We start from the raw sequence: 27,233 nt of genomic DNA, 5'->3' as shown, positions 1-27,233 counted from the left end.
TCCCACCCTCTTAATTTGCTCTATTACCTGCTTTATAACACTACCATTGTGTTAGAATATTTCTATATTTTGCTTTAGCATTTTCTAGCAGCTACTAAAAATTTGCATACTCTAACATCTCTTTTACCAGTGACAAATCCATACAATACAAGGTGTGGTTTCTTATCAGCAACTGGCTAGTTGTCCTGGTTTAACCCCAACCAGACAGCTTTCACTCACTCACTCCCACCTCTTCTTGCCCTCCCCCTACTCCTGGAGGGACTGAGAGGAGAATCAGAAAGAATGCAAGTCCCACGGGTTGAGATAAGAACAGTTTAGTAACTAACATATAACACAAATCACTGCTGCTACCACCAGTAATAGTAAAGGAAATAACAAGGGAAGAGAATACAACACCTCAGCACCAGGTGACCGATAACTCGCCCCCCCAGCCCGACCAAGCAGCGGCCAATGCCTCCTCCAACCCTGCAGTCCTCCCAGCCCTTCCGGGTCCCTCTCAGTTACCTCCTGGGCATGACGTGCTGTGGTATGGACTACCTCTTTGGTCAGTTTGGGTCAGGTGTCCTGTCTCTGCTTCCTCCCGGCCTCCCCTCCTCTCTGGCAGAGCATGAGGCTCACCAAGTCCTTGGCCAAAGAAAAACATCATTTTTATCAGCTCTGTTCCCAGCCCGAAAGTCAAAACACAGCACTGCACCAGCTACCAAGAAAGAGAAAAAATGAGTGCTAGTGCTAAACCCAGGACACTAGTAAATACAGGTGGTTTCATATACAAAATCAAAGCCTCTAACAATAGCTACTTTACAAACACACATTTTCAAGCTGTTACTTTTCAGTTGCTCTTAAATGATGTTTAGCAATCATCGGTTTTTCTCTTCCTCTATCTCATTCTGCTTGGGGTATTCACATTCAGCTCCTGTAGCTAAGGCATCAGGTTCCTCCATTCACCTGTCCAGCTCATGACAAGGCTTGACAAACTTTGCAGGCAGTCGCCATGGACCTGTAGGCAGGAGGACACAAATACACCTCCTCCTCCAGGTTATCAGTTCTTGAGAAGTAGACAGGTTAAATAAGGAGTTTGCTGCATCATTGCCTTTTTTTTTTTTCTTTTTTTTTTTTCTCTGCCACCCTGATGCTGCTTAGGTGATCGCTCATAAAGCTTGAGGTTGCACTACCCCTCTCGCTTTTTCAGTTAGCAGTTCTTGTTTCAACCAGTTTATCTGTTCCTCCAAGCCTTGGATTCATCCCCAGGTTACTCTAAACATATTAAGCTTGGTTTTGTTTTGTTTTGTTTTGTTTTTTCTCTCCTCGGCTCTGGTGTCCATCCTGGTCCTTCCACCAGTGGAGCACCGGGAGCCGAATCGGAGGGCAGCTTCTTTTGAACATGGGGACTGAACTCTCACCAAATAGTTTTTTGTTTTTTTTTTTTCCGAAGTCGCTCACCCTGCTTTTCACAGCTACGAACACCGGCCTGCTCGGCAGCAGCTACGGCAGCAGCTACAGCTGCCTGCCTGCTTCAGCAGCAACCATAAATACCTGCCGGCAACCACACTTTTGCATTAACCCTTTCTTGCCCGAAATGTTAAACTGCTACCCATTAAAAACTTTTACATGAACCCAACAAGAAAAAAAAATTCACAGAACGCTGTCTGCCCTCAACACACACACACACACACATACGGGATCCCACAAGCACACTCCACACAACTACAATATTTGAAGCACAAAATCCCAACAGTCATTACTTCCACTACACAATCCCATGTACAGAACGTGGCACAAGGACCCTGTGGAGACTGACAAGAAAACCAGCTCCAAGAAGCATCATCGCAGTGCGAGGTGGCAGGCTCAACCTTAGCAGGCCTCCCCGCAGAGGCTCTGCCTCCCCCACATCGCATGAGGCTTGGGCTTTTATACTGACCAAAATACACACTCATTCCGACACAGGTGGCCAGCCTATGTTGGAAGAAGTAGCCAGCAGTATTTATAAAGGTCTCCAAAGGTCGATAGAAACCTGGACATACTTATTTTCACCAACTTCTAGTACATGAGTATCACAGAGGTAATGTATTAAATGAGTTGTATATGCGGTCATAAGTCCTCGGTCCATCACAGTCTGCCCAATACTCCTGATAAGAGCATATGAGTGACCTTCCCACTGCGGGTCTTGATGCAGAACATACACCACCATGAAAGCACACAATACATCTGCATCCCCCACTGGTCTCACTTCTCCCTTTACAGCTGTGCATTTAACATGAGAATCTGGGGGATATAAATCAGGCTCCTTTTCCAAATGAATAGGCTCCAGGTCAAAAGGACGATCCAGGTCAGCATCAGAATTATCAGGCATCAGAACCTTAGGAGCAGCAACAGCAGTCTGATGGACGTGCACAGGCTCCTTCTCGGGGTCAATAGGGCCTGAGTCAAATGGATCATCTTCATCTCTGTCCTCAGTCTTCGCAGCCGCAGCGGCAACTGGCAAAGGTTGGGAGGGGTTGGGGGGGCTGGTGGTGGTGTTTTTGGTGTTGTTTTTTTTACTTTAACGTAAAGAAGGTTTCTCCCTTCACTTTAAGAAGGACTGAAAACATCCATAAAATGGATGTCCTAAGCTCAAATTTCAATTCATTCAATCACTGACAAGGGGGGTGTCCTGGGGCAGTGCTGACTTTTTGCTTGCACCTGTAAAGACAGTTAATCCTACAACAGGTTTACTAGGATAAAAGGTAACATCTTCAAACTGATTATTCTTTAGCATTGTAAACATCTTATGAGGTGGAAAATGTATATTAAGAGGACCAACAAAACCTATCAGAGAAAACTGAACAGCAGAGCTAGATTGTTGTGACCAGTCTAACCACACCCTGGTAAGTGGCAAACAAATTTGTGATGGATCACAGCCCATAATTTCCTGACAACGTGAACAACCTCGTATAATCAAAAGAGCAAATACTTCTAACCGAGTAGTTACAGTTTTACATAGTAAAATCCATTCTAAAATGCATAAAGAATCAGTCTTTTGAAGATCCCACTGTGCTAGTAGACTAAATGGATAATACTCACTGTTGACAATAAACAGAATAACCTGTAAATCTGGATTCCATTGAGCAGCATAAGAGGTAGTGATTTTTGACATGATGTGATCTAAGGCCTCATTCTGAGCTTTTAATAGAACCTGTATTTTTTTTTTTTGACTCACCCTTTATAAGGGGCATGAAATCAGTCAGATCATCATTTGTGATTCCACAAAAAGGGCGGATCTATTGAATATCACCCATCAATTTCTGAAGGTCAGACAAGGTTTTTATCTGTGTGGTAATTTTAACTTTCTGATGCCTAATTTCAGTTCCGGAAATGATCCACCCCAGATATTTCCAAGGGCTTCATGCTGCTCTCTGGTGCAATTACCATTCCTGCTTTCGCTAATTCTGATTGTAGCAGGTAGAGCAGATGGTCCTTGTTTAAATCTTTGCCTGCAATTAGGATATCATACATATAGTGATAGATTACACATTTTTGCAGTTTTTGTTGGATCGATTGCAATTCCCAGACAACATACAGTTGACAAATACCAGGAGAATTTTTCATACCTTGAAGTAAAACAACCCATATCTCTTAGCAGGCTCTCCTTTGCTAATTGCTGGCACAGAGAAAGAAAATTTTTCACAATCGCTTGGGCGTAGAGTAATTGTGAAAAAAAAGTCTTTTAAATCAATTACTATTAAATCCCAACCCTGAGGTATCATTAAAGGGCTAGGCAAGCTAGGTTGCAAAGCAACGACATTCAATTGTCTTGTGTCCAAATTTGTCATATCTAATACATTTATCTGCAAAACCAGTAACACTACCGGGGGGGGGGGGGGCTGCTGAACTAATTTTCTTTACAGTACACTGTTTCTTTTTAAAATGTCCTGTCTGTCCACAATTATAACATCTCATACCTTTAGTACCCCCACGATTGACCTAACCTTATTGTAGAAGGGGTTTAACAGCAGCAGAAAAGGCAGTAGCCATGCATCCAGCCTTTTCCTCTGCTGTGCCCCCTTTAAACCATATCTGAAGATGGGGAGTAAGCAACTATTGAGCTATCATACAGATATCATATGGTGCTAAGATATATGCAGAAAAAATATGTGCAATAATTGCCTGAGTATACGATGATTTTAACCCATAGGATGTTACCGGTTGACGCGCCTCCTTTACTGCCTTTAAATCCAATGCCTCCCACTCCTTTCCCCCCTGTGGAGTGTTAAACACCCCGAATGCCGAGGGACCCATAGCCGAAAATTCCCCCATAACAATTGCATCTTTGATCATCCCACGCCAACCTTTAGCAGGGTTATTACCATAATCCCCTACCCCATGCCCAACACCCCCCTCCCATTCCCCTTTCTTTACTACTGGATTGTAGGAGGGTGGGGCAGAGGGTTCAGAGTTTTCTTTTGTCTCCAATACTTTAATTTCTTCAGCAGCTGTCGCAGTTGACCATCACTGAGGCTGGTTCGCATCTGCCGACGAGCTGAACTGTCTGAACCGACTGAGTCTGAGTGGGGATCAGGAAGGGATGGGTACAAGTCCGGTTCTGCCGGAGTCTCTGGGTCTGGTTCCAATTCCGATTCGGGGTCTTCTTCCTCTAGGTCGAAGGTGACCGCCTTTGCACTTTCTACTTGTACTTTCGGACGCGAGTGCCGTTTCACTTTGTCTTCTCCGTTATGCCGAGGAGGCTTCTGCGGTGCCGTGCTAGGCACAACAGGGGGGGCAAATACCATAGAGGTAGCACTCTTCTCTACCTTTGACTGACTTTGTGAAGGAGCAGCGGCCAGGAAAACAGATGCCACTGCTGCCTGTTCAGATTTCATTTCCTCTAAAGTCTCAATTATCAATCTCCATAAGGAATACTTCAGGGATTCCTTTGTCCCTTTACTAATCTCATCCCACAACGTCTGACCTATACATTCCCATTCAGAAACTTCAAAGGTGGCTTGCTCTGTGGGGATGAAGCCACGATCCCGGGCCCACTTTAACAGCCTCTGTGAGGTGGCACTATCATGTTGCAGTCCTCTCTTAGAGAGAATATGTTGGAGGAGCTCCATCACTGCCTGTTCCTCTTTGGAAGGCGAGTGTCCCTTCTCCTCCCTGGCTGCTCACCTGATCAGGGCGATATCCCACTGTTATTCCACTGTTTGCAGACGTCTGACTTTCACAGCGCCGGGGCCGTGCTGAATTTCGGCTGGCTTTCCGCCCTCTCTTCTTTGATCGGACGTTCAAACTTGCATGCTACAAGTGTTTTACTAATTTTTCTGGATTTTGCACTTGCTCAGTGGTGAAATTCCAATGCACTGGAGGGGCCTACTGACCTAGATACTTGCCTATACTATCCCACACACCCTGCCACTTGTGGCTGTCCAGCCTTCGGGAAAATCTCTTGGTCCTCCTGTATCGTCGTCTAACCCCAGACAAGGCCCAAATCTGACTCTGCTTAACTCCTGAAAACAGACAAAATGGTCGTGGGCAAAACACACTCTGTATGCATGCCAACATGGTGATCCCCATCACAGTCAGCAAACAGGTCTCAAGGTTATTTAAAGGCCTTTCAAAAACTCTAAAATGATGCTGGAAACAGTCTGCAGGGAGGCTGGGAGGGTAAAAGAATGTCTCCTTCATAGGTTGACAACCCAAGAAGGAGAAAAAAGATGTGTAATTGCTAAGCACTTCTATTATATACCTCCCAAAGTATAAAGGTGGTGATCACAATGGCAACATAAGCCAAATCAGTTTCATGATCAATGATTCTATTGTATTACAAGTCATTACCATAATGTACAATGAGACAAGAACCTTCGCCCAAGCCCCCCACCTGATAAACAAAAACACAGGAAATAACGGCTGTAAGTAAGGCACGATATGCTGAAACTGTGAGATCAAGAGAAGCAACCTTGAGAGCCAATAAATCAGCATTGTGATGAGTGACTATTAATCTAAAACAATGAATGTTTATCACAAATACGATTAGACACACTTCAGTCAGACCTGTCATTACCTCTACCCTTCCTGCCCTGAGTTGGGCACGTGGTTTAAACTCTGTCAGACACACAGTCTTGTTCGCTCACTCCCCCCATTCTTCTCTCCCCTCTGTCCCAGAGGGATGGGGAGGCAAATCAAAAGAGTGTAACTCCCGCGGGTTGAGAGAAGAACAGTCCAGTAACTAAGATATAACACAAATGATTGCTACTGCTGAACCCAGGACATACAGTTTGTTACTTCATATTTAAACTACAAGAAAAAACCCTCTTAAGTGCAGTGAACTCAGAGAAGTTGTATTATACAGATCTACTATACTAATATAAATTTAAACTTAATGTTATGCTACATCTTTACTATCCATGTTACTTACCAGCTCTCAGATGGTGTTGCCTAAATGGTCGTATATTTTTTTTGCCACAAATAAAACACTGGTGTCTGCTGCACCCAGTGATCATGAAATGTCTGGTGCCGGACACAACAATGACCAACATTTCACTAGTGCTCAGAGAGAGAGTAGCTGGGAGACAGAATTATTCCATGAATGTACCCTCACTAAATTTGCGGATGACACCAAGTTGTCTGGGAGTGTTCATCAGCTGAAGGAGGCATATAATGGGAAATTTTAGCAATTGCACATCTTTTATATTTCTCCTCAGGGCGTCAACCTATGAAGGGGACATTCCCTCACACCATCCTCTCACCCACCAGGATATTTACAACAGCATTTGATAATTCTAAAGCTTTTGAATAGTGTCTTAGATTCAGTTTAAACCACAACAGATGACCTTTGGATACCCTTGAAAATTGTCTGCTGCTTTTGCTGGGAATCAGCATGTTGCCACAAATACAGCATGTGCTTTGCCTAAGGACACACCACCCTGAGAATGACCAATATCATCTGATCTTGGAAGCTAAGCAGGGTCAGGATCAGTTAGTACTTGGATGCGAGACCCCCTGGGAATCCTGGGTGCAGAACCTGGTGGTGAAGGTATGCCACGTAGATGCTCATGTACCCAAGAGTCGGGCCACTGAGGAACACCAGAACAACCAAAAGGTTGATCAAGCTGTTAAGATTGAAGTGGCTCAGATGGATTTATATTGGCAACATAAGGGTGAATTACTTTTAGCCCGGTGGGCCCATGACACTTCAGGCCATCCAGGAAGAGATGCAACATATAGATGGGCTCGCGATCAAAGGGTGGACTTAACAATGGACATTATTGCCCAGGTTATTCACGACTGTGAAACATATGCTGCAATTGAGCAAGCCAAATGGTTAAAGCCTCTCTGGTATGAAGGATGATTGCTGAAATATGGGGAGGCCTGGCAGGTTGATTATATCACACTCCCATTGACCCGCCATGTGCTTACCATGGTGGAAGCAACCACTGGATGTCTGGAAATGTACTCTGTGCCCTATGCCACTGCCTGGAACAATATCCTGGGCCTTGAGAAACAGATTTTGTGACGACACAGTACCCTGGAGAGAATTGAGTCAGTGGGACTCATTTCCAGAACAACCTAATAGACACTTGGACCAAAGAGCATGGCATTGAGTGGGTTTATCACAACCCCTACCATGCACCAGCTGCTGGGAAAATCAAATGGTAAAATGGTGTCGTGGTTTAACCTCAGCCAGACAGCTTTTCACTCACTCCCCCCCTTCTTGCCCTCCCCCTTCTCCCAGAGGGACGGAGAGGAGAATAAAAAAGAATGCAACTCCCACAGCTTGAGATAAGAACAGTTTAGTAACTAAGGTATAACACAAATCACTACTGCTACCACCAATGATAATAATGATAAAGGAATTAATAAGGGAAGAAAATACAACACCTCACCACCTGCCGACCGATATCTCGCCCCCCCAGCCCGGCCAAGCACCAAACGATACCTCCTCCAACCCTGCAGTCTCCTAGCCCTTCTGGGTCACTCCCAGTTACATCCTGGGCATGACGTGCTGTGGTATGGAATACCTCTTTGGTCAGTTTGGGTCAGGTGTCCTGTCTCTGCTTCCTTCCGGCTTCCCCTCCTCCCTGGCAGAGCATGAGGCTCACAAAGTCCTTGGCCAAACCAAAACATCATTTTTATCAGCTCTGTTCCCAGCCCAAAAGTCAAAACACAGCACTGCACCAGCTACCAGGGAGAAAAAACATTGACTGCTACTGCTAAACCCAGGACAAATGGGCTGTTAAAAACTACACTGAGAGCAATGGGTGGTGGGACTTTTAAACACTGGGATACGCATTTACCAAAAGCCACCTGGTTGGTTAGCACCAGAGGACCTGCCAACAGGGCTGGCCCAGCCCAGTCAGAACTTTTACATAGTTTGATGTGTACCTCAAGGGGATTTGATTTTAGGGGAAATGGCCTAAAAATGGAACTCTGAACTACATTGTTACAATTAACATTGTTTTGATTTGGCAAGGAAAATGGGATGAAGCAATGTATGCATACACATTTTTCACTTTAAAAAAACACCCCAAGTGACAGATGGAATTCAAAATTAATATAGCTCCGCCAGATGCCTTAATTTTGGCTTTGGAAAAGGACAGGGAAACACTGAAAGATGGAGAGATGTTGTTCAGCTTGTGGTATTGGGGAAAGATGTTTAAAGTTAAAAAAATAGTAATCAGGAAGATAGGTTGTGTGGAGCAATGGTTATTCTCACGAGGGCCTGCACAACCCAGGATTAGAGCTGAGTGAGACAGCCTTGAACTCTCTCTGACTCAGCTGAGCCGAGGAGGCCTGGAGTCGAAGAAATGTAAGCAGAACGCTGAAACAGGAGCTTGCTGGCCACAAGGAATGCACCGCTTATCACAAGGCATGCACCCTGCTGTTGCAGAGATATGTGTGTAAAACTTAGCTTAGCCAATAGCAATGTATAGACAGGCGTGTGAACAGGTTTATGTAGCCAATGAAAGATGTACAGCTGTCACGTAAACTATCACCAATGGTATAAATTAGGTGAGCCTGTGCAATAAATCGAACAAGAAGCGTAACTCATATTGGGATTGTCTTCTTGATTCGGGTCGCTCCTCCGACATTTGGCACCCAACAGGGACCTCGAGGTTGGACTCGGACTTCTCCAAACTGTGTCCGTCTGTTGCAGCAAAGGCACAGACGGGGGAAGCGGAGGAGCCGGCAGTGCAGGAAGCGTCTACTCGCAAAAGCAGCGCAGCTCGGCTCTGGCAAAAGCAGTGAAGCTCGGCTACTGGCAAAAGCGGCGCAGCTCGGCTACTAGCAAAAGCAGTGAAGCTCGGCTAGGAGGGACAGCTGATGTGGCCTGCGCACCCACACTTGCACGGGTAAGACCGCGCTCTAAAATCCACCATGGATCGAGAGGCGGCACTCACACTTTTAGAACAATTACTTGCTAAGCGAGAGGCTAGTGTGAGAACAAAAAAGCTCAGAGAGCTATGTCCGTGGGCGAAGGAGAAAGGACATCTTAAGGATCCACAGCTAATGTTCAGCATTGCTGAATGGAGGGAAACTGGGGACTCTTTGTGGGACGCTACCATAGGAGAGAATAAGTCTGCTAAAGACCTGGGGGTCACCTGGAGGGAGGTCATAAATCAGCTGCAGCAGATTTGCCCCCCCCTCGTTGTGTCTGGCACAGCACCTCAGAAGCCTCCTCGGTATAAGGGGGAAGATAAAGTGAAACGGCGGTCGAATCCGAAAGTACAAGTAGAAAGTGCAAACGCGGTCACCTTCGACCTAGAGGAAGAAGACCCCAAATTGGAATTGGAACCAGACCCAGAGTCTCCGTCAGAACCAGACTTGTACCCTTCCCTTCCTGACCCCAACTCAGACTCAGACAATTCAGACAGTTCGGTTCATCGGCAGATGCGATCCAGCCTCAGTGATGGTCAACTGCGACAGCTGCTGAAGAAATTAAAGTATTGGAGACAAAAGAAACCTCCGAACCCTCTGCCCCACCCTCCTACAGTCCAGTAGTAAAGAAAGGGGAATGGGAGGGGGGTGTTGGGCACGGGGTACGGGATTACAGTAATAACCCTGCTAAACGTTATCATCAAAGATGCAATTGTTATGGGGGAATTTTCGGCTATGGGTCCCTCGGCATTCCCGGTGTTTAACACTCCACAGGGGGGAAAAAGGTGGGAGGCATTGGATTTAAAGGCTGTAAAGGAGGTGCGTCAACCGGTAACATCCTACGGGTTAAAATCATCGTATACTCGGGCAATTATCGCACATATTTTTTCTGCATATATCCTAGCACCATATGATATCCATATGATAGCTCAATTATTGCTTTCTCCCCACCTTCAGATACGATTTAAAGTGAGAACAGCGGAGGAAAAGGCTGGATACATGGCTACTGCCTTTGCTGCTGCTGTTAAACCCCTTTTACAATAAGGTTAGAGCGATCACGGGGGTACTAAAGATATGAGATGTTATAATTGTGGATGGACGGGACATTGTAAAGAAGAAACAGTGTACTGTAACAAAAACTAGTTCAGCAGCCCGCCGCCCCCCCCTTGTCAGTGACTGAATGAATTGAAATTTGATCTTAGGACATCCGTTTTATGGATGTTTTCAGTCCTTCTTAAGGTGAAGGGAGCAACCTTTTTTACGTTAAAGTAAAAGTTCTGCATCAAGACCTGCAGTGGAAAGGTCTGTGATGAACTGTGGACTTATATACAACTCATTTAATACAATCTCTCTGTGATACTTATGTACTAGAAGCTGGTAAAAATAAGTATGTCCAGGTTTCTATCGACCTTTGGAGACCTTTATAAATACTGCTGGCTACTTCTTCCAACATAGGCTGGCCACCTGTGTCGGAATGAGTGTGCATTTTGGTCAGTATAAAAGCCCAAGCCTCATGCGATGTGGGGGAGGCAGAGCCTCTGCGGGGACGCCTGCTAAGGTTGAGCCTGCCACCTCGCACTGCAATGATGCTTCTCGGAGCTGGTTTTCTTGTTAGTCTCCACAGGGTCCTTGTGCCACGTTCTGTATGTGGGATTGTGTAGTGGGAGTAATGATTGTCTGGATTTTGTGCTTCAAATATTGTAGTTGTGTGGACTGTGCTTGTGGGATCCCATACGTGTGTGTGTGTGTGTTGAGGGCAGACGGTGTTCTGTGTATTTTTTGTTGTTGGGTTCATGTAAAAGCTTCTAATAGACAGTAGTTTAACATTTCAGACAAGAAAGGGTTAATGCAAAAGTGAAGTTGCCGGCAGATATTTATGGTTGCTGCTGAAGCAGGCAGGCAGCTGTAGCTGCTGCCGAGCAGGCAGGCGTTTGTAGCCGTGCAAAGCAGGGTGAGCAACTTCAAAAAAAGAAAAAAAAAAAAAAAGTTATTTGATAAAAGTTCAGTTGTTCAGTTCCCATGTTCAAAAGAAGCTGCTCTCAGATTCGGCTCCCAGTGCTCCACTGGTGGAAGGACCAGGATGGACACCAGAGCCGAGGAGAGAAAAAAACAAAATAAAACAAAACCAAGCTTAATATGTTTAGAGTAACCTGGGGATGAATCCAAGACTTGGAGGAACAGATAGATCGGTTGAAACAAGAACTGCTAATTGAAAAAGCGAGAGGGGTAGTGCAACCACAAGCATTACGAGCCGTCACCTAAGCAGCATCAGGGTGGCAGATACAGAACCTATCTACTTCTCAAGAACTGATAACCTGGAAAAGGGGGTGTATTTGTGCCCTCCTGCCTACAGGTCCATGGCGAATGCCTGCGAAGTTTGTCAAGCCTTGCCATGAGCTGGACAGACGAATGGAGGAACCTGATGCCTCAGCTGCAGGAGCTGAACATGAATACCCCAAGCAGAATGAGATAGAGGAAGAGAAAAACCAACGATTGCTAAACATCATTTGGGGGCAATTGAAAAGTAACAGCTTGAATATGTGTGCTTGTAAATTAGCTATTGTTACAAGCTTTGATTTTGTGTATGAAACCACCTGTATTTACTAGTCAAATGCTAATAAGAAACTACATCTTGTATAGATTTGTCACTTATAAAAGCATGCAAATTTGTAGTAGCTGCTAGAAAATGCTAAAGCAAAAGATAGAAATATTCTAATACAATGGTAGTGTTATAAAACAGGTAAAGGAACAAGTTAAGAGGGTGAGAGAATTCCACTGGTAAGAAATTTCTTTGGCTAGTCCCTTGCTGGCATCAGCATCTTCAACATGCTGCTGCACCCTGTAATAGTTACTCTGCTAATCTAAATCTGTGTGTGGCTCTTAGCCATATTAAAGAGGCGCTCACCAGCATAGTGAACCAAGCCTGGGTTGCTCAAAAACAAGGAGGAATTTCTTTGGCTAGTCCCTTGCTGGCATCAGCATCTTCAACATGCTGCTGCACCCTGTAATAGTTACTCTGCTAATCTAAATCTGTGTGTGGCTCTTAGCCATATTAAAGAGGCGCTCACCAGCATAGTGAACCAAGCCTGGGTTGCTCAAAAACAAGGAGGGAGAATTGTGGAAGCATGGTTGGCAGGCAAGGGTTACATTCCCATGGCTGAACTTGGCCAGGGACCAGTTTTGTAAAAGTCAGTGAGAAACCCAGCTCGGTAAAAAACACCAGCTGTGCAGGGGGGTAAAACTGACCTTGTAGTTAACGAGCATCTTGAAGGGAGGAATAAGGAGGTTAGAAAACGGGATGTGCCTGTATTGGTACCTTGCTTATTACAATGTTTGCAAAGCTTACTTAGTAGATCACTTAGCAAAATTTTCCTTGTGTGACAGAAAGCATCCTGGGTTGTGCAAAAGAAAAACGGGGGAATTGTGGAGCAATGGTTATTCTCACGAGGGCCTGCACAACCCAGGATTAGAGCTGAGTGAGACAGCCTTGAACTCTTTCTGACTCAGCTGAGCCGGGGAGGCCTGGAGTCGAAGAAATGTAAGCAGAACGCTGAAACAGGAGCTTGCTGGCCACAAGGAATGCACCGCTTATCACAAGGCATGCACCCTGCTGTTGCAGAGATATGTGTGTAAAACTTAGCTTAGCCAATAGCAATGTATAGACAGGCGTGTGAACAGGTTTATGTAGCCAATGAAAGATGTACAGCTGTCACGTAAACTATCACCAATGGTATAAATTAGGTGAGCCTGTGCAATAAATCGAACAAGAAGCGTAACTCATATTGGGATTGTCTTCTTGATTCGGGTCGCTCCTCCAACAAGGTTGGAACATTATGTATCACAAGCACCTCCGATAAGAGCACCCTCTGCATCTGTCCTATCTGATATTGATAAGGAAGAGGATATTGCTGTCACTGGCAACAAGCAGCACATTCACATTCAGAGTTAAGAAAGGGTTAAAACAAAAGTGCTATTTCAGAGGTAGGCATCTGCAGCCACTGCAGAGCAGGATGACCAACCGTGAGAAAAAGAAAAGAAAAAGGAAAAAACAAGGGGGAAAGGAGGGGAGCTCACGCAGCTCCTGTGTTTAAGCGTGAGATGAGTGCTGGGGCAGGTGGACAGGTGGGAACAGGCTAAAAGTGAGACTGCCCTGGGGGCACATGCCATGGGGTGGCTCTGGTGAGACCGAGAGAATCATCCCTATCAGATCCACTGGTTATAATGAAGCTAGGGAACAAAGAAAAGAAAGTAGAATTTTTAGCTGATACGGGCACAACGTATTCCGTTTTAAACAAAGCCTTAATACCTTTGGGGGATGATTTTATTATAGTAAAAGGGGCAACTGGCCAAAGTGAAAAGGCTTATTTTTATAAACCATTCAAATATCAACTGAAAAAGCAATGGGGCATTCATAAATTCTTGTATATGCCTAACTCCCCAAAAGAGCGTTTGGGGAGAGATTTGTTAGAACACTTGGGAGCGACCATTACTTTCAAAGGAGGCGAGATCACTTTAAAAGTAAACAACCAACAGTATATAGAAATGTTAAGCTTAGTTTTGGTTACTAAACACATCGAGGAAGAAGTCAGGGAAGATATACTGGAGCAGGTATTCCCAGGGATATGGGCTACGAACATACCTGGAAGGGCCAAAAATGCACCCCCCAATACAGATTAAGCTCAAGGAGGGAAAACAGCCAGTCAGGATTAAACAATACCCCCTGAAGATGGAAGATAGGAAAGGAATTTGCCCAATAATTGAAAATTTCCTACAATTAGGACTGTTAAAGGAGTGCCTATTTTACCTGTTTGTAAACCCTATGGGCCATACTGAGTGGTACAGGACTAACGAGCTTTTAACAAAATAACTGAGAACCTTTACCTGTGATAGCAAATCCATATATCCCATTAACATGCTTGACACCAGAGTTAACTTGGTTTACTGTTTTAGATCTGAAAGATACCTTCTTTTGCCTCCCTCTCCACGAAGACAGCCAGAAAATCTTTATATTTGAATGGGAAAGCCCTATGAGTGGTCACAAAACCCAGCTCACATGGACGGTGGTGCCTCAGGGATTTAAGAAGAGTCCCACCCTGTTTGGAGAACAACTTTCAAAAGACTTAGAGTCCTGGGAGGCTCGCCTAGAGGAAGGGAAATTATTGCAGTACATAGACGACATCTTATCCAGATATAAGAGGCCTGTGTTGCCTGTATGGTAAGCCTCTTAAATTTTCTGGGACTCCAGGAATATAGGGTATCCAAGAAAAAGCTCAGATAGTAAAGCAAAAAAAAATAATTTACCTGGGATATGAGATTAGTGCTAGACAGTGAACACTGGGACAAGACCGAAAAGAATCAATATGTAAAATATCAAAACTCCAGATGGTGAAAGTATTACGGATAGTGTAGACTGTGGACATACAATCATGGACTAATTATTAGCCAATGGAAATAGAGAGCTACAGTGGACAAAGGAGGCCACACAGACCTTTGACCAGCTGAAGAATGCTCTCATGTCAGCATCAGCTCTAGGACTTCCAGATGTGAGTAAACCATTCTTTCTATTCTCCCATGAGAAACAGGGGATTGCCCTGGGGATAATGGCACAGAATTTGGGTCCATACTGACGAGCAGTTGATTATCTGTCTAAGCAGTTAGACACAGCAGCCAAAGGGTGGCCTGGATGCTTCAGAGCCGTCGCAGCAGTCATGCTAAACATCCAAGAAGCACGCAAATTCACCTTGAGCCAGAAAATAACTGTGCTAGTGTCCCATACAGTGTCCGCAGTGATGGAAGTGACGGGTGGACACTGCCTTTCTCCACAAAAGTTTCTGAAATACCAAGCCATCATGGTGGAACAAGATGATGCAGAAATAGCGGTGACTAACACTGTCAGCCCAGCTTCTTTCCTCAGTGGAAACAAAGGAGAACCAGTATACCACGGTTGCCTGGAAACCACTGAGACCACATACTCCAGCCGTCCAGACCTGAAGGATAGCACTTTGGACAATGCAGAAACCTGATTTACTGATGGGAGCAGTTATGTCATCAGTGGAAGAAGACGTGCTAGATATGCAGTTACCACCTGAAGAGAGGTAATAGAATCTGGACCTTTGCCAATAAACACCTCTGCACCAAAAGTGGAACTGATTGGTCTGACTAAAGCCTTAAAAATAGCAAAAGGAAAGAATACAAACATCTATACAGACTCAAGATATGCATTTGGGGTCATACATGCACACAGAGGAATTTGGAGAGAAAGAGGACTATTGAACTCGCAAGGGAAAAACATCAAACATGCACAAGAAATAATGCGATTCTTGGAAGCAGTCCAACTACCTGAGAAGGTAGCAATCATGCACATAAATGCACACCAGAAGGTGAGCTCAGAATTGGAGGAGGGAAATGAGCTGGAGGACAGAGATGAAAAAGAAGAGGCAAAAGGTGAGATGACAATAGAAGGGGACCTAATTCCTGACGGGAAATTTTCCCTGGAAGGTAAGCCAAATTATGATAAGGAAGATAAGAAATTAATTACAGACCAAGGCGGAACCTTCAATGAGGAAGGGTGGGCTAGCACAGCACAGGGAAAAATAATTGTCCCCTCCTTCCTGTTATGGTCCCTAGTAAGGAGTGAACATCAAAAAATGCATTGTGGGTTGGATGCTTGCATAAATATTTAATAAGCAAAATTATGGCTAGAAACTTGTATGCTACTATCCAACAAGTAACCCACCAATGCGATCTCTGCCTTCAAACGAATTCCAAAAATAATCCTAAACCCAAAGTAGGTCAAATTGCTAGAGGTAACGGACCAGGACAACAGTGGCAAATTGACTTTACAGAACTTCCAAGAAAAGGGGGGTATAGATATTTGCTGATATTAACGGATACCTTTTCAGGTAGGCCAGAATCCTTTCCAACTAGAACTGTGAAAACTCAAGAAGAAACACAATTGATGCTAAGGACATATGCCTCAATACAGAACAAGGCATCTGTCATTTTGAAGTCCATCCAGACAACACTCAAAAACCTGTACTCGTATATACTGGCCAGGGCTGTGTTTGTTTCAGAACTGCTTGTGTTTCTGTGAAGATAGATGATGATGAAATTATCACTTTCGGAAATTATTCCAGTCTTTGTATTTGTAACTTTATCAAAATTATCAAGTGTGACTTTACATATTTAGCACCAGTTGTATCCCATCAATTGACATAATCTAATTATACAATATATAATGAATTGTCACCCACACCCATTGGAACGAATTTTACCCTGGTAAGACAATTAATAAAACACCCTGATCTAATTAACATTCTGAAAGAAATACAGGAAAATAGAAAGAAAACTTTAATTACTACTCATCACAATACAGAAGAAATAAATAGGGTCTTACAAAGAGTAAGACAAGATACAAATCATCACTGGTGGAATGAACATTTTGGGTGGTCACCCACTGCGACTGGCATTCTAAATATGTTACTTCACCCTATTCTTCTAGTATTAATTGGTATAAACTTCATAATCTCTATTGTGTTATGTGTTTAAAATTGGGAATGTTGTGACGAGTGGCGATTTTAACTTCTTTGTCAAAGGCACATGATAAAGCATTAAAAAACACCTTTCATAAGAGCTTACTAAAAGAAGAACCTGTGTATTAGTAAAAGAATTTACTAACTTTATAGAAAAAGGGGGATCGAGACAAAGGGTTAATCGATGTACAGGGGGTAGGTTAAGCCAATTGCCTGACAATGTTGATGCTCCCGCTTCTGGAGGGATGGGGAGGAGAATCGAAAGAATGTAACTCCTACGGGTTGAGATAAGAACAGTCCAGTAATGAAGGTATAACACAAAACCACAACTGCTACCACAAATAATAATAATGATAAGGGAAATAACAAGGGAATAGAATATAACTGCTCACCACCCACCGACCGATACCCTGCCTGACCCGAGCAGTGATCTGTGCCTTCTGGGTAATGATTCATAGAAAACTCCAGGAACAAACTTGCCAACAGAGTTTTCAAGCTGACAAGCAGGTATTCTTTATTGCGGTGCCGGGAGACACGGGGGATAACTCCTCCTAACGTGTGTTCCCGTATTGCTATACAAGCCATCCTTATATAGTCCCTGGGCATACATACATATTCATGAGGCTACGTATGGATTACATAATTTTCCAGAGAGTTCCCCGCATGCGTACAGAATTGTGGTGGTGGTCTCTGAGGGTCGTTTACTTCTTCCAACAATCTTCATCACTTCTGGCAGCCTTTGAAGCACGTGCAGTAGATGCTCATACCAGTTTAACTGGTTCATTAGCACCAGAGAGATAATAATCCCCCTATCCTCCTACTTATCAGTTAGTTTAACTGTAGCCCATCCTGGGCACCTGCAGTTCCCTGATACTCCTTATCCCTGTGTCCTGTTCTTCTAGACTGTTTTTCTTAAAACTAGGCCAACTATAACGATTTATCTTGTGAGAATTCTCAGTATGTTCTCTAGCTGTACTCTACTTTTTTTTCTCTATGTATCATGCACCTCAGTAATTTTCCATTGCTACTGTTACAAAGCCATCAAACTTAACATTACTTAAAACTACTTATAAGGGTTTCTATATCCCATTTTGTGATTTTGTGCCCCTTCGTCTCAGTAACTGCCCCCAGTTTATATACTGGGCATGATGTGCTGTGGTATGGAATACACCTTTGGCTACTTTGGGTCAGGTGTTCTTTCTCTGCTTCCTCCCAGCTTCCCCTCCTCCCTGGCAAAGCATGGAATCATAGAATCATAGAATAGTTAGGGTTGGAAAGTACCTTAAGATCATCTAGTTCCAAACCACCTGCCATGGGCAGGGACACCTAACACTAAACCATGCCACCTAAGGCTTCATCCAACCGAGCCTTGAACACTGCCAGGGACGGAGCATTCACAACTTGGGCAACCCATTCCAGTGCCTCACCACCCTCACAGTAAAGAATTTCTTCCTTATATCCAATCTAAACTTCCCCTGTTTAAGTTTGAAGCCATTACCCCTTGTCCTGTCACTACAGTCCCCAATGAAGAGTCCCTCCCCAGCATCCTTGTAGGCCCCCTTCAGATAGTGGAAGGTTACTATGAGGTCTCCACGCTGAACAGCCCCGCCTTTCTCAGCCTATTTTCATAAAGGAGGGGCTCCTCTGGACTTGTTCCAACAGTTCCATGTCCTTTTTATGTTGAGGACACCAAAACTGTACACAATACTCCAAGTGGGGTCTCTCGAGAGCAGAGGGGCAGGATAATACCATTCGACCTGCTGGTCACTCTTGATGCAGCCCAGGATACGGTTGGCTTTCTGGGCTGCAAGCATATACTGTCGGTTCATGTTCATTTTCTCATCAGCCAACACCCCCAAGTCCTCTGCAGGGCTGTTCTGAATCTCTTCTCTGCCGAACATATATCGATGCCTGGGATTACCCCGACCCAGGTGTACGACCTTGGCATGGTTGAACTTCATGATGTTGGCATTGGCCCACCTGTCAAGTGCGTTAAGGTCCTTCTGGATGGCATTTCGTCCCTCCAGTGTATCAAGCAAACCATACAGCTTGGTGTCGTTGGCAAACTTGCTGAGGACTCAGTCATACCACTGTCCATGTTGCTGACAAAGACGTTGAACAGGATTGGACCCAACACCGATCCCTGAGTGACACCACTCGTTACTGGTCTCCAACTGGACATTGAGCCGTTGATCACAATTCTTTGTGTGCGGCCATCCAGCCAGTTCTTTATCTCACTGACTTCTTTTTATCCTTCTCTGAATTTTAATTTAAATGTGAGAGACATATTTAGAATAATAGAATCATAGAATATAATCATAGAATAGTTAGGGTTGGAGAGGACCTTATGATCATCTGGTTTCAACCCCCCTGTCATGGGCAGGGACACCTCACAGTAAACATTGGCATTGAAGGCTCTGTCCAACCTGGCCTTGAACACCACCAGGGATGGAGCATTCACAACCTCCCTTGGCAACCCATTCCAGTCCCTCACCACCCTGACAGTAAAGAACTTCTTCCTTATATCCAGTCTAAACTTCCCCTGTTTAAGTTTGAACCCATTACCCCTTGTCCTATCACTACAGTCCCTAATGAAGAGTCCCCCCAGCATCCCTATAGGCCCCTTTCAGATACTGGAAGGCTGCTATGAGGTCTCCACACAGCCTTGTCTTCTCCAGGCTGAACAGCCCCACCTTTCTCAGCTTGTTTTCATACAGGAGGTGCTCCAGTCCCTGATCATCCTCGTGGCCCTCCTCTGGACTTATTCCAACAGTTCCATGTCCCTTTTATGCTAAGGACACCAGAAATGTACACAGTACTCCAAGGGGTGTCTCATGAGACCAGAGTAGAGGGGCAGGATCACCTCCTTCAACCTGCTGGTCATGCTCCTTTTGATGCAGCCCAGGATACAGTTGGTTTCTGGGCTGCAAGTGTGCACTGCTGGCTCTTGTTAAGTTTCTCATTAACCAACACCCCTAAGTCCTTCTCCACAGGGCTGTTCCGAACCTATTCTGTGCTCAACCTGTAGCTGTGCCTGGGATTGCTCTGACCCAGGTGTAGGAGCTTGCACTTGGCATGGCTTAACTTCATGAGGTTGGCATCAGCCCACGTTACAAACATGTCAAGGTCCCTCTGGATGGCATTCCTGCCCTCCAGAGTATAAAGCAAACCACGCGGCTTGCTGAGGGGGCACTCAATCCCACTGTCCATATCACCAACAAAGATGTTGAACAAGACCGGTCCTCACAGGGACACCACTCGTTATTGGTCTCCAGCTGGACACTGAGTCATTGACCATAACTCTTTGCATGTGGCCATCCAGCAAGTTCTTTATCCATTGCATGGTCCATCTATGAAACTGACGTCTCTGCAGTTTAGAGACAAGGATGTCATGTGGGACAGTGTCAAATGCTTTTCACAAGTGCAGGTAGATGACATCAACTGCTCTACCCCTGTCCATCAGTTCCATAGCCCCATCATAGAAGGCCACCAAATTGGTCAGGCAGGATTTCCCCTTAGTGAAGCCATGCTGGCTGTCACCAACCTCCTTGTTGTTTATCATGTGCCTTAGCATGCTTTCTAGGAGAATCTGCTCCAAGATTTTGAAGGCACAGAGGTGACACTGACTGGTCTGTAGTTCCCTGGGTCATCCACTTTGCCCTTCTTGAAAATGGGAGTTATATTACCCTTTTCCCGTCATCAGGAACTTCGCCTGACTGCCACGATTTTTCTAATATGATGGACAGTGGCTTAGCAACTTCATTTGCCAGCTCCTTCAGGACCCACAGATGGATTTCATCAGCTCCCATGGACTTGTGCACTTTCAGGTTCTTAAGATGGTCTCATAACAGATCCTCTCCTACAGTGGGCCTAAGGTCTTCATTCTCACAGTCCCTGCATCTGCCTTCCATGACTTGGGTGGTGTGGTCAGAGCCTTTGCCAGTGAAGACAGAGGCAAAGCAGTCATTGCGAACCTCAGGGTTCTCAAAATCCAGGGTAGTCTGTTCTCCCAATAGCTTATGGAGGGGGACTCCGTTGTCCCTAGTGTATCTTTTATTCTCTATGTACCTATAGAATCCCTTCCTGTTATCTTTCACATACCTAGCCAAGTTTAACTCTAACTGGGCCTTAGCTTTCCTAACCTCTTATGTAGCTTCCCAGACAACATCCTTGTATTTTTCCCAGGCTGCCTGTCCTTGCTTCCACCTTTTAGAAGCCTCTTTTTTCCCTCGAGGTTTCCTCAGCAGTTCCTAATCTGTCCAAGGAGGTCTCCTGACCCTCCTACTGCACTTCCTTTTGGTTGGGATGCAACACTCCTGAGCTTGTAGAAGGTGATCCTTGAATATCAACCAAGAGTCTTGGTCCCCCCTGCCCTCTAGGGCTATATCCCATGGAACCTTACTAAGCAGGTTCCAGAAGAGGCCAAAGTCTGCTCTCTTGAAGTCCAGGGCAGTGAGCTTGCTGCCTGCTCTTCTCGCTGTCCTGAGGATCTTGAACTCTGCCATCTCATGATTTCTACAACCAAGGCTGCCCTGGAGTGTCACATTTCCAACCAGCCCTTCCCTGTTGGTGAGCACGAGGTCAAGCATGGCACCATTCCTTGTCAGCTCCTCTATTACTTGAAGACGGATGTTATTTTCTACACAATTGAGGAACCCCCTGGATTGCTTGTGCTGGGCCATACCATCCCTGCAACAGATATCAGGGTGGTTAAAGTCCCCCATAAGGACAAGGGCCTGCAAGTGTGAGGCTGTTCCTATTTGTCTATAGAGCACTTAATCCCCAGAGTCCTCTTTCTTTTTTACTTCCTCTGCATCCATTTATCAGTGCAAGAAAGAGTTATGTGTCATCATGTGTGGGTGCAGTATATGTGTTTTTATTCTCTGTCTGTATCTACAACATCCCAAGCCTGGTGCAATAATTTGCGCATGGGCAACAGCCAGTTTAGAAATGATTCTCTATAAAACAGAAAGAAATTACACAGAATGTATAAACTTGCATCATTATCTCCTTCGAGCTAGTTCTCCTTCACCCTCTGAACAACTGTTTTCTACATTTTTGTTCTCATCAGCTTTAGGGCTGAAAAATTGTTCTCTCAGTATCACTCTGATTTTTCTGATACAGCTTTCAATTAAATCACTTTTAGTTCACATATGATAATGTATTGATTATGATGGGAATGCAACTCCCCTGATATGCTCGGCCCCCAGTCCAGCTGGCTAGGGTCTATCCTACCAGTCTGTGGGTAGAAGGTAGTTTAGGATTCACTTGCTTTAGGTGTAAAAAGCACAAAATCATGTAATCTCGGAGTAGGAGTTATTTACTGACACCCACTTTTATGAAGAAATATCTGAGGGTTTACCATAAAAGCAAGAGACCGGTCAGCCAAGTGTGTGGAGGAAGTTAGAGGCTGCCCATGGGGCAACGTGTGGTTCTGAGCAGAATGCTGAGAGCAGAAGACGCTCCCTCTCCCTCTCTCATTCATGCTGCAGCCTGCAATAGAAAATAAATTAACATACTCATTTTAATCTTACAAAAGGAAGAATGACATATGGTTTATCTGGCAATACAGGGTGTCCGTATCATCTTTGAAAGAATGGGGAACATGCAGGCAAATAGCAGAACCTCTGCAGAGCCAGAGCCTGATGAAAGGTTTGTGGTACAGCTACTGAAGTGAAAGGAGCCAAGTGTTCTGGAATCAGGCATTAATGCCCGATTTGTTTTCCAATTCTCTCCTGAGCTTTATTTAAAATGGTTTTGGTAATGAGAGGCTTCTGGGTTTGGGAATTTAGCAAAGGGAGGGGAGAACACTAAGATTATATATGGCTGTTTCTGTAGGTGTCTAGTATATATAGTATTGCTTTTGTTTTATAGTGCAACTTGAATTCTGATCCTCTGCTTCCCCTCACCACATCTAGCCAGAAAGCTTCAGTGAGATGGGGCAGGGAGAAAAAAGAGGAGCAAGGAGATGAAGGGAAGGGAACAGAGAGAAGAGAAAAATGGATCAATAGGAAAATGGGAAAAAAATGTAATCAGGATAGGAGCAGTGATCAAGACCTATAAATTTGTAGACTGTCTTGGTTTGGAAGGGACCATCAACATGGCCCTGAACACTTCCAGGGATGGGGTAGCCACAGCTTCTCTGAGCAACCTGTGCCAGTGCCTCACCACCCTCACAGGAAAGAATTTTTCCTGTTGTCTAATCTAAATCTCTTCTCTGTCAGCTTAAAACCATTCCCCCTTGTCCACTTTTGAAAGGACATGCAGCTGGTAACAAGGAGGTGGTGCTACCTTCTACTGGGGTGCAAAGATATGGTCATCCTTTTGCTGAGGGAACAAATCAACAGATAAAAGGTCTAAAAATGTTATAACTCAGAACTCATGGATAGGCCCATCCTCATCCCTACTTCAGGATTAGCTTTTCACTTGCTCCCTTTATTTTTCACTCTTCAGCTGGCTTTGCTACAGGTTTTCAGGAACAGTCTTTAAGTTTTGGGGGTATGAAATAATTTAAATCCTTACCTTTGTAATTTACCCTGATTGGAAAAGCTTGATATCTTCCCTGCTGAAGGCATTGCCAGCTCTCCAGTGCAGACATGGCTGGCAGAGATGGGGCTCTTGGCTGGCCATGTAAAGCTACTCATTCTAATGAATTTAAAATTTTGAATTAACTCTTCTAAAAGTTGTTTTTATTTGGGCCTCTCTGAACCCAGACCTCCTTGAAGATGTCCCAGCTGCCCAAAGGGTACATGCACCTACATAACCACAATAAGTGACATGAAAACAGCATTCAGGCAATCGTATCACTGAGAACTATTCCCATGCCAACTGCCTCAGCCATTTTACTGTAAAATGCTTCCAAAAATTATAGTGGGAAACAGGAAAAGGGGTTTTGGTTCTGTTGGCTGGGAGACCTGGACATCAGGAGGCAGCGGGAAGAGATAAGGAATCTAGACAAAGTTGTGCTCCATCACAGTCTAGTCCATGGTACCTGGGAGCAGAAGGTATTTCTCCTTTCATGCCTCTATACAAGGGAGAGCAAGGTTGCACCATTGAAAGCTGAGGCCTCACTAATGAGCAGTATGTTCTGCTGTTGCCCCAGCCAACAAATATTGAATAAGGTTCAGCTGAGGTTGTGCCTTCAGGGATTAATTCCCCTGTGGGAATGGGGAAAGCCAAAAGTTCTGTCATAAAGCAAAAGGAGAGAAAATGATGTGAGATCAGATACTTTCATGATCCTGTATTTTGGAAAGTTCAAAGGGACAGTAAAGCTGCTGAGAGAAAAGGTTTGTTCTGATTCTGCACCTTTCTTCTAGGCAAGAAGGCAGCATGCATGGAAGCCTGCTTCAAAGCACACTTCAAATGGAAATGTCATTGCTAATACTCAGTAATTGCCATATTTTGTCCCTGTAATATACTGCATTCATAGCCAGGCAGTGTTTTACTGAAAGTATAGCAAAGAGCAGTACTGATTTAATGCAGTCTCATATGTATTACGGATGGGGAAGGGAAGCATGGAGAGCAGCAGTGTGTGAGCTTGCAGGGCTGTGTCCCCAGGGCTCCCCATGCCACCCACAGCCACCCAGCAACTGGTCATAGCCTGAAGGACAGGCATGCCAAAATTCCCTGGTAAAAAACATAAGAAACTTTGGGGGTTGAAATAATAATAATAATAACAATAATAATAATAATAATTCTATGAATTATTATAGCCCGTGCTGCCCTTCATCTCCCCTATCCTGCTCTGTTCCCCCACCTGCACCCTTATCTATCATTGCCCTGGCCAGCCAGAGGGAAGCAGCATCTCAGAGAGAGAAGACAGATGCATCTTTGCTGGTGTCCACGGACTGTGCATTAGTTCTCTGTGTAGGACCAGATAACTGAAGAGCCTGATGGGGAAGGATAAATAATCCAGAATAGTCAGCAGTATCAAAGATACCCCATAAATGGCATGCCCTAGATGAACATAGCTGCAGCATGTCAGCAGCGATACACTGGCCAAATCCTGCTCCAAGTGGGACCCAGCAAACCAGGATTAACTACATGGAAATTAGCAGATGTTCCAGATTTGCATCAACAAAATCACAGATGGAATTGGGTTTTCCAAAATGCTTGAAGGAGAGTATGCATCTCCTGGCAGACTGATTGCAGTCAGATCCAGCCCAGGGTGGCAGGGCTTGGGCTCCATTGTACTCTTTTTCTGTTTTTAATAACTGTGGAGTTTAGCACTTCCAATTATTATTGCAGCAGCTGACAGGGGACCTACAGGAAAATCCAGTTTTATTGAAACTGAAAAGGTCTGTTTTGTTAAGCATTCCCATTGTGAAAATAATAAATTAAATATATTCAGACTTTTCCAGCTACTCAGATCCCCAGCTTGGGTTGACCAACTGGAAGATTCTTCCCTCAAGCCATTTTAATATTATCTTGTTGCACAGCTTTTAGTGTGGGGTGGGCTTGAAGTTTTTTCAGAAAAATATTTTTCTCTGTTAAGCCAGATTCTTCAGTCTTTGTAGTGCTGTCCACGGACAAACCACTGTCAGGAAGCCTTGCCTTGGGTCTGGAGCATACTGGGAAGGCAGCTTTTCAGTATCGCCATTGCTGTCTCACCACAAAAGCCCCCGTTTGCTTCCCCTTCAGTTGTGTGCGCAGGCTCCTGCTGACTGTCCTGCTAATAGGTGTTTTGATCAAATATTCCTCCATCTACCTCTGGCAAATGCCACCTGGGACTCAGCCATTTCCCACCAACATCAGTGAGGTCTTTGCTTTGTGTTTGCTGTGGGTTGGGTTAATCCATAACAGGATACATTAGGGCCTAGATTGATTTTGGTTGATTGGTAAGGCAAATATGATCCCTCTTTCATTCCCTGAGCACTCGCAACTAATGTCAACTTGGTGAGGAGAGATGCAGGAACCCTCCTCTGGGATGCTACACCTAGAAATGTCCCTTTTCTTGTCTGTAAAACTGCAGAAAATCCCTGCCCCAGCAAAGACATGCTGGAAACAGAGGCTTCTCTCTGTGCAGTGACTCTTGGGATGGAGCAGCTAACACATTTCTTGTTCATTGGTTGTAACTAAATCCTTAGTCCTGCTCTATGAATTTTCAAATAATTTCTCATCAGTCCCAAGTGCTTTCTATATTTCTTTTCCCTTCTGCTTGCTACTGACGTGTCATAGGCATAAAACTAAGGTCTTCCCTTTAAAAAAGGTCATCTGCTCCTACCAGTCACTGCTAATTAGTTCCTTCTTCTCATAATTTTGATAAATATCTCTCTCTAACTGGATATTGTGGCATCTCCTACAGGGTTTATTACACTGCTGTTGCTGTGGAAGTCCTTTGCATCATCCCATAGAAGAGAGTCCTGTCACCTCCCCTGGCTATTCTGTAGTAATCATCCTATGTGTGAATTAATAAAAAGGTAAAGAAGCAATGGCACTGGGAAAGGAGAGCTCTGCTTTGTGGAGCAACGGTTATTCTCACGAGGGCCTGCACAACCTAGGATTAGAGCTGAGTGAGACAGCCTTGAACTCTCTCTGACTCAGCTGAGCCGAGGAGGCCTGGAGTCGAAGAAATGTAAGCAGAACGCTAAAACAGGAGCTTGCTGGCCACAAGGAATGCACCGCTTATCACAAGGCATGCACCCTGCTGTTGCAGAGATATGTGTGTAAAACTTAGCTTAGCCAATAGCAATGTATAGACAGGCGTGTGAACAGGTTTATGTAGCCAATGAAAGATGTACAGCTGTCACGTAAACTATCACCAGTGGTATAAATTAGGTGAGCCTGTGCAATAAATCGAACAAGAAGCGTAACTCATATTGAGATTGTCTTCTTGATTCGGGTCGCTCCTCCGACATTTGGCGCCCGAACAGGGACTCGAGGTTGGACTCGGACTTCTCCAAACTGTGTCCGGCCGTTGCAGCAAAGGCACAGACAGGGGAAGCGAGGAGCCGGCAGTGCAGGAAGCCTCTACTCGCAAAAGCAGCGCAGCTCGGCTACTGGCAAAAGCAGTGAAGCTCGGCTACTGGCAAAAGTGGCGCAGCTCGGCTACTGGCAAAAGCAATGAAGCTCGGCTAGGAGGGACAGCTGATGTGGCCTGCGCACCCACACCTGCACGGGTAAGACCGCACTCTAAAATCCACCATGGATCGAGAGGCGGCACTCACACTTTTAGAACAATTACTTGCTAAGCGAGAGGCTAGTGTGAGCACAAAAAAGCTCAGAGAGCTATGTCGGTGGGCGAAGGAGAAAGGACATCTTAAGGACCCACAGCTAATGTTCAGCATTGCTGAATGGAGGGAAACTGGGGACTCTTTGTGGGACGCTACCATAGGAGAGAATAAGTCTGCT

This window comes from Neopsephotus bourkii, unplaced genomic scaffold, assembly GCF_033783945.1.
Source record: "Neopsephotus bourkii isolate Nb327-2 ecotype Australia unplaced genomic scaffold, CSIRO-AGI_Nbou_v1 NB_1845, whole genome shotgun sequence".
Lineage (NCBI taxonomy): Eukaryota > Metazoa > Chordata > Aves > Psittaciformes > Psittacidae > Neopsephotus > Neopsephotus bourkii.
This window is presented reverse-complemented; position numbering follows the sequence as displayed.